The following is an 8,306-nucleotide window of genomic DNA, read 5'->3' as shown; positions in this document are numbered from 1 at the left end:
TGGGTGGGACAGAAGCAGAGAAAGTCACCTGCACAGCTGAGTGGCCAGTGCCCCAAACTGAACTGGGCTACACTGCCCCCCATTTCAGAGTCAGCAAATTGAGGTTAGATAGAAGCATGCAGTTAGATAGAAGCATCCACCTCCAGGAGAAGTCCAGGACTGACTGGACCCTTGGGTTGCAGGTGAAATGAGTCTAAATGAGGACTCTGCAGTTGGAGTCATGATTAAAAATACCCAGGAGCCAGAAGGCCAGCAGGGGCCCCTGCAAGTGAGGTTTCACCCTGCACCAGTCTCACCAAACAAGAGTCTTGCTTGCTGCTGATCCGAGGTTCCTAGCTGAACAGCAAACAGACAAATGCTGCTCAGCTGCATTAGCTCCCCCACCATGAGCCGGTAGGGATGGGGATGATGCTGAGATGAGTTAGAGGTCAAGAAAGCCAATATGGCCTGTTGTGGGGAGGGCCCCTCCCTCTAGAGAGGCCCAGATTCAGACGTTGTCACTATCACGCCTTTTGGTTAGCCCATGTAGAAATGTGGTTCTGTGTAATGAAGGCAGTACTCCATTCACATCTGCAATCAGGTCCGGGGCTTGTCCTGGTTATTTGAGAGGATCCTTGAACTTTTCCCCAGCCCCGTGTCTCTGAGACAGGATTCTTCCTATTCAGAGTACTCAAAAACATTAGAAAAAACACGGCAGATATTTTGTTAAATTGTGCCTATAAAAATAGTAGCAAGATAATAAAATGTCCTAGAAATGGGGAATGATGTCAGGAAAAGGTTATCCTGGGAGAGTCACAGTTTCATGGATTCAACTGTCTATTGAGCCAGGTACGTCAGATAGTTGCTGAAGGTTAGCTGTGAGGGGAAGATGGTATCTGCTCTCACACTCCTTAATGATTTAACCATTAAACAATAATTTGCCAAATAATCTGAGAGTGAAACTAATAATGATTATAAACTAAAATAGTGATTACATTGTTTGCATGAAATATTCATTTGCAAGAAATCATGTCTTAACCCAGTCAGGCTCCTATAATGAAATACCATTGGGTGGGTGGTTTATAAACAGCTAGAATGCATTTCTCACAGGTCTGGAGGCTGGAAGTCCGAGATCAGGATGCTGGCATGTCAGGTGAGGGCCCTCTTTCAGGTTGCGGACTTCTCAATGTATTCTCATTTGGTGGAAGGCGCAAGCCAGCTCTCTGGAGCCTCTTTTAATAAAGGGCATTAATCTCCTTCATGAGAGCTCTGCCCTCGAGTCGTAATCACCTCCCAAGGGCCCCACTTCCTAATGCCATCACATTAGGGATTAGGATTTCAATATATTCTAATTTGGGGGCATACAAGCATCAAGACCATAGCAAATCCTAAAAGACAGATCGCAAATGTGTTATAGAAATTTGGAAGACCAAGTCCAGTCCCATAAAAAGGTTGCTGATTGAATTAATTCTGGGAAAAAAGAAAAAAAAACAAAAATTTGTTAGCAGAAATGGAATGGTCTGCCTTCTTGGGAAAAGGGGAGCAAAAGACCTAAATTTGTGACTGCCAGTGTCCTGTGGCGACTGGGCCTGGACCAACTTCTCCAAAGATTTCAGCTGGCTTAGTAATATCTCTGGAGAAACGCACTAGAATTCTCTTTTGCCATTTACTCTCCTTATAAAATAGAATTAATAAGACTTAGTCCCTTTATGATTGAAAGGAAACTGCTAAAATTGAATTTTTAAAGCCCATTTGGTCGTGAGGTATTATCCTTTCTATACATTGTTGAATTGGTGTTGCTATTTTTAGTAGTTGTTCCTATTAAGGATTTTGACGTCTTATGTCCGCGAGTAATACTAGTCTGTAGTTTTCTTGTAATGTCTTTGACTTTATCAGATTAATAATGGCCTCATAAAATCAACTGGGATGTGTTTATTCCTCTAGTTTCTGTAAGTGTTTGTGTAGGAGTGATAACATTTCTTAAACATTAGTTAACATTCACCATGTAAGCCACAGAGGCCTTGAATTTTCTTTGCAGAATAGTTTTGTATCGCAAATTCAATTGTATTAACAGATATAAAGCTATTTGGGTTTTCTGCTTTGGAAATTTTTGCCTTTTAGGGAAACTGACCATTTTATCTAAGTTGTCATACATATTAGCATTGTTCATAATATGCCCTTATTGTCTTTTAAATGTCTGTAGCATCTGACAATGTTTTTCTTTCTCGATGTTGGCAATTTGTGTTTGTCTCCCTTTTTCTCTTGATCAATCAAGCTAAGGATTTATCAATTTTATTTTTTTCAGAGAACAGTTGGTTTCATTGACTTTATCTTTTTTTGTTTTTCCATTCTCTTTTTACTTGGTTTCCATTTATTTGTTGTTTTCTTCTTCCATGTACGTTTAATTTGTTTTGCTTTTCCAGGCTGCTTAATCATCATTCCGTTTAAGGTATTTTCTAATTTTGCTTGTGATTTTTTTTCTTGGCCCCTTCTCAATAGTTCTTTCTCTCTTAATCTTACTCGACATTTTCCTCCTGTACATTCATTCAACAATTATTTACTGATCACTTTACTATGAGACATTAGGTACTGTTCTCTAGGTACTTGGGAGACGTGAGTGAATAAAATAAATTTCCCTGACCACACAGAGCATGTATTTGGCCTGTATTTGTTCCTAACAAAGGGGTCCCTTTCTTTTAAAATCTTGACATACTTTTTCCTTCCTATATCTCCATTATGACTCTATAGTACTTATTTGCAACTATGAAATGATGCCCTTGCTTTTTACGTTTAAAAAATACTTAATACCTCATATTTATACCGGAGCAGTTAATTCAAACCACTTGTCTGCATATATATTTCCTAAATGTATAACCATCTTTTTGAGAGAGATGGTGTTTATTGGGAGAATGGTTTTATGTCTGAAGGAAGGAAGATGGACTGGATTTTCATAAGCATATTTTAGCTTTAGGATTCAATCAACACCAAGGTTTCTTAACATTGGCAAGCAGAAAAATTACTGAAGTTATGTGTCTGAGTGCTGGGATTGTGGTGACTTAATTTTCTCTTTTATACTTTCGCTGTTTGAAGGGTCGGAAGGAACCCTTTCAACAATCTAAAGCTTCAAACTAATTAACACCTTTTCCTGGTCACTTGCGGAGTGATCCTAGTTTTTAAAATAAAACGTTTTAAAACAAACAATAGATATAAAATGAAACAAAAATTGAATACCTGGTAAGGGACTAACATCTAGAATATATAAAGAACTCCTACAGCTCAACAACAAAAAAACACAATCAAAATTTTTAAAATGGGCAAAGGACCTGAATAGACATTTCTCCAAAGAAGACACACAAATGGACAATGGGCACATGAAAAGATGCTCAACATCACGAATCATAGAAGAAATGCAAATCAAAACCACAATGAGACACCATTTCATATTCATTAGAAGGGATATTATCTATCTATCTGCATCTATCTATCTATCTATCTATCTATCTATCTATCTATCTATCTCTAACAGGTGTTGGCGCAGATTTGTAGAAATTGGAGCATGTGTACACTGTTGGTGGGAATGTAAAATGGTGCATTCCCACCATTTTGTGAATTCCCACCATTTCCTCAGAAAGTAAGCACAAAATTACCATATGATCCAGCAGTTTCACTTCTGGGTATATTCCCAGAATAAGTGAATGTGTGGACTTGAAGAGCTGTTTGTACATCCATGTTTATAGCAGCATTATTCACAATACTCAAAAGGTGGAAGCAACCCAAATGTCCATCCATGGATAAACAAAATATGGTGATACATACAATGGGCTATTATTCCGCCTTAAAAAGGAAGGGTTTCTGACATATGCTCTATAACATGGATGAACCTGAGGACATTATACTAAGTGAAAATAAGCCAGTCACCAAAGCACAAATATTGTATGATTCCACTTATATGAGGTATTTCGAGTAGTCAGATTTGTAGAATCAGAGAGTAGAATGGTGGTTGCCCAGGAACTGAGGAGAGGATACAATAGGGAGTGTTTAATGGGTACAGAGTTCAGCTGGGGAAGGTGAAAAAGTTCTGGAGATGGATGGTGGTGATGGTTGCCGAACAGTGTGACTGTACTTCATGTCTCAGAACTGTACACTTAAAAACGGTTAATTTTAGTTTTTGTACATTTTATTACAATAAAAAAAGTGAGCACCCAATCTTTGCTCTATGTACTATACAAAGGTAATTTTAGAAACCAAGAAGCAACAATATTTCAAGGCTGTCTAGTTCTTTTTTTTCTTAAATTATACTTTAAAAATGATTACCTTGCTTTAGAATTTTCATGCTTACGGCTGGAGATTGAAATCTTAAAGTCACAGTAAATTCTGAGTACCTCCCGCCACATCAATTTTCTATCTAATTTGAAAAGCATTTAAATTAGTCTTATTACTACTTAAGTGCTTATTAAATGTGCAATTTAAAATGTATAAAGTTGTGCAACATGGTTGAGTTAACATTGCCATGGGAACCTCATTAATAGAATTCATTGGTGCTATACTATTATTAGTATGTTAATTCGTCTTTATCAGGCACTTATTCATAGCTCATTTTTCCTTTCTTTTATTCCCATAATACTTTACTCTCATTTTTCTTCAGTCTGATCATCCTGTTATTGCAGCAGAATACCTTCTAAGTGTTTTATATTAAATTCATGTTATTTCACCAAATCTTTGCAGCAACTCAAGGAAAGTATTATTATTTCTGTGTTAATAAATGAGGAAACTCAGGCTCAGAGAGGTTGAATAACTTTCTCATTATCACATAGTAAGTCACTAGCAAAGTAGAAACTTTGCACGGCAAGTCTTAATAAAAATCTCTCCTTAACACCAGCAGCATATTGTACCTTATTTTCACTTTCTTCCTGAAATTTCGATGCTTCAATAACGTGCAAAGAGAAGATACAAAATAACCTTCACTGAAGAATGACCGTAAGCCCAATTGAAGCAGAGAAATGGCACACAGGACAGCTTCATGTTAATCTGGAATCTTTCTTAAAATCTTCTTTTTCTAATTTATGTATTAATTTTTGCATTGTTTACACTTGGGACTATTTCCTATTGTCCTTTGTTTCTGAGTTGACATCATGCCCTGAACAGTGCAGTTTACTTCAATGCTTTCTTGTTCCTCGTACACAGTTTCGCTTTGAGTATTTTCTGATGGGATGAATGCTCTACTCCATCACACACAGAATTCTGCTTCCCTCAGAACTCCTCACTCTCCTGCACACACTCCCTGCCCAAGACCGAGCCAAGTATTCATACTAATTCCCAGAGTACTATCCAGACTTTTTTGAATCAGATAAATTGACTTAGCCACCGTACTTTTACACTCATTTCCCTGGTTTATGTCATGCACCGTTGTGGCACATACCTCTGTCAGGACCAAAGTTCCCACATGTTTTTCAACCTCTCAAGGCAGTTCAACCAGCTAATTCCTTAGCTGGAGCCCTGGTGTTTTTATAAGAGGAAATATGGAGTATCGTATCCTCTTTAGGTCCATCAGGAAAAGAGAAATCCAGGCTTCTTATTCTAGAGTTTTCAGGTACTTGCAAGAGAGATGATGGTTTGTGAAACCGTCTTCCAGGAGCCCACAATATAGTCTGGCAATGGGTAGGAGACAGGAGCTTGACCTTTCCTCAGCCTTATTCATTCAACAAATGTTTACTGGCTACCTTTGGGTACCTCTACTTTTCTGTGTGGAGCGTTCAGCCCAGAGGGACAAAGAGGTGGGAAATTATAATGCATTATGGGAAAGCATAGCATTTAATCCAGACCAAAGTAAGGGGGTAGGGTAGGGGAAGGTGATGCCTGAGAAGAGTAACCAGATGAAAGGACTAAAGGTATTCTAGAATGAGAAGCTAGTGCCAACAAAGATTTAGAAGGAAGGAAGATGTAATTAGCATAGCCAGAGGGGCATACCCCATGAAGAAGGGGGGCTTCCCTGGTAAAAGGCTCAGGGAGTTGGAGGGGCTGAATGTTTATCTAAGTACAGTAGTCCCCCCCTTACCTGTGGTTTTGCTTTCTGAAGTTTCTGTTACCTGTGGTCAACCACGGTCTGCAAATATGAAATGGAAAATTCCAGAAAGAAACAATTTATAAGTTTTAAACAGCCGTTCTGAGTAGCATGATGACATCTTAATCTGTCCTGCTCCATCCTGCCCAGGAGTTGAATAAAACCTTTGTCAGCATATCTTGGCCCGTTAGTCACTTAATAGCCATCTTGGTTATCAGATCAGGTATGAGAGAGAGAGACCACATTCACATAACTTTTATTACAGTATATTGTTATGATTGTCCTATTTTATTATGAGTTATAAGTAAGTTAATCCTTACTGTGCCTCACTTATAAATTAAACTTTATCATAGGTATCGTATGTATAGGAAAAAACAGTACATATAGGGTTCAGGACTATCTGCGGTTTCAGGCATCCACTGGGGATCTTGGACTGTATTTCCTGTGAATAAGGGGGGGACTACTGTACCCCCAGTTAGCACTTATTTTGCCTTAGAAATAGTTTTTGTTATTTAGCAAACACATATATAGCACTATGTGTAGGATTTCCCTACGTGGTGTCTCAGAGCAGCAAAACAGCAAATGTGGACACAGCAAGGCCTCTTAAATTCTAGGCTTGGAACTTGCCCAGTGTCACTTCCACTGCATTTTTTCTTTTTCTTTTTGATTCAAGCAAGTCACAAGGCCCACCCAGATTCAATGTGGCAGGTGATTACACCAGGGCTTGAATTCAAGGACGTGTAATTCCTTGGGGGCCTTTTAATGACAATCTTCCACAAGATTCTAACAGTTTTAGTGGGAAGACGATCATTAGAGCACATAGGGCTATAACAGAGTGCAATAGGGATGTAGGGAAATTGGTTGTGGGGAATCAAAAATAGCATCAGGGAAGCAGCATTAACATAGGCCCTGAGACGGGAAGACCATCATCGTGTTTGGGAGGTTAACTTGGCGGGTGGTCAACAGAGGATTGGGGAAGGGAAAGAAGGGCATTCCACGCATATAGAACAGCAGGTTCAAAGGCATCAATACATGGTACCAGAAAGCATGCTGTACTTGGGGAAATAATAATAATATTCAGAATGGTCAGGGTAAAGGGCACTTGAGAAAGAGTGAGGTGAGGTGGTTGAAAGAGGCTGAATCTGATCACGAAATAGCATGAGTGTCTTGCTAAGAAGTTTCAGATATTACCCTTAGGTAACAGGTCATTGAGAACTTTGATCAGGGCAGGCACATGATGTGATTTGTGTATTTGACCATCACTTTGGGAATCCATGAGAGGGAGATGAGATGGAAGTCAGTCAGACCAGTGAGAAGACAATTGCAAGATATCAAGTAAAAGATGATGAGACCCAATGAGAACAGTGGCCTGCGGAGCGGAGAAGAGAAACAGTGTTCCAGAAATATTTATGAGGTAGAATGAATAGAATTTGGCAATTGAAGAAAGAATATAGAATGACTCCCAGGTTTCTTTCTTTAGCAACCAAGTAGATATAGGTGGTAGGGTTCTAAGAGAAAAGTGCTTTTAAAGTTTTGGGTTAATTGATTGTTTTTGAGATGGTTATGTGACAATCAGTAGAGCTGTGGGGTAGACAAATTGGATATACAAATCAAGCCCAGCAAAGAGGACTGGACCAGATACAAAGACAGAATTCATCAGTAGATAAGTGGATTTCCATAGAACAAAAAGAATAGAGGCTGGGGATGACCGAAAGGGAAGAGCTACATTTAATGGTGAAAAGAGAAAGAGCATTTCCTGTAAGAAACTTAAAAAGAACTAGAAAGATGGAAGGAAAACCAGGAGTGGTGATACCTCACATGTCAAGAGAGAGAATGCTTGTAAGTGTGATGATGGGTGAGAGTGTTGCAGGAACTTAAAGAGTTCCTTCACAGAAAGCGAAGTGATCTACGAAGAGGGAGTACGTGTGTGGGCTTAAAAATATGTGGAGGGGAAGGCTTGTAATAGTTGTGCTGAGAAAGAAAATCTTTGAATGCCACTTCCTGCCAAGTTTCTCCTCAGTAGTCTTCTCACTTTCACGCTAAACTTCAGGAAAAATCTCTTTGCCTTTTCACTTTCTCTCATCTTCACTCCTTAAAACCATTTGCGTTGTCGTCTGGCATTTGTCTCTACATAACAATGACTTTCAAAAACTCACCAATGACTTTTGTGTACCAAAATGTCACTTAATATTATCTGTTCAAAAGAATGAATATGCCTGATATTCTTAAAAACATATTCTCTGATTTTGTCCAAATTACTTAATTC

Source organism: Rhinolophus sinicus, chromosome 8, assembly GCF_057876585.1.
Source record: "Rhinolophus sinicus isolate RSI-liver-muscle chromosome 8, RSI-T2T, whole genome shotgun sequence".
Classification (NCBI taxonomy): Eukaryota; Metazoa; Chordata; class Mammalia; order Chiroptera; family Rhinolophidae; genus Rhinolophus; species Rhinolophus sinicus.
This window is presented reverse-complemented; position numbering follows the sequence as displayed.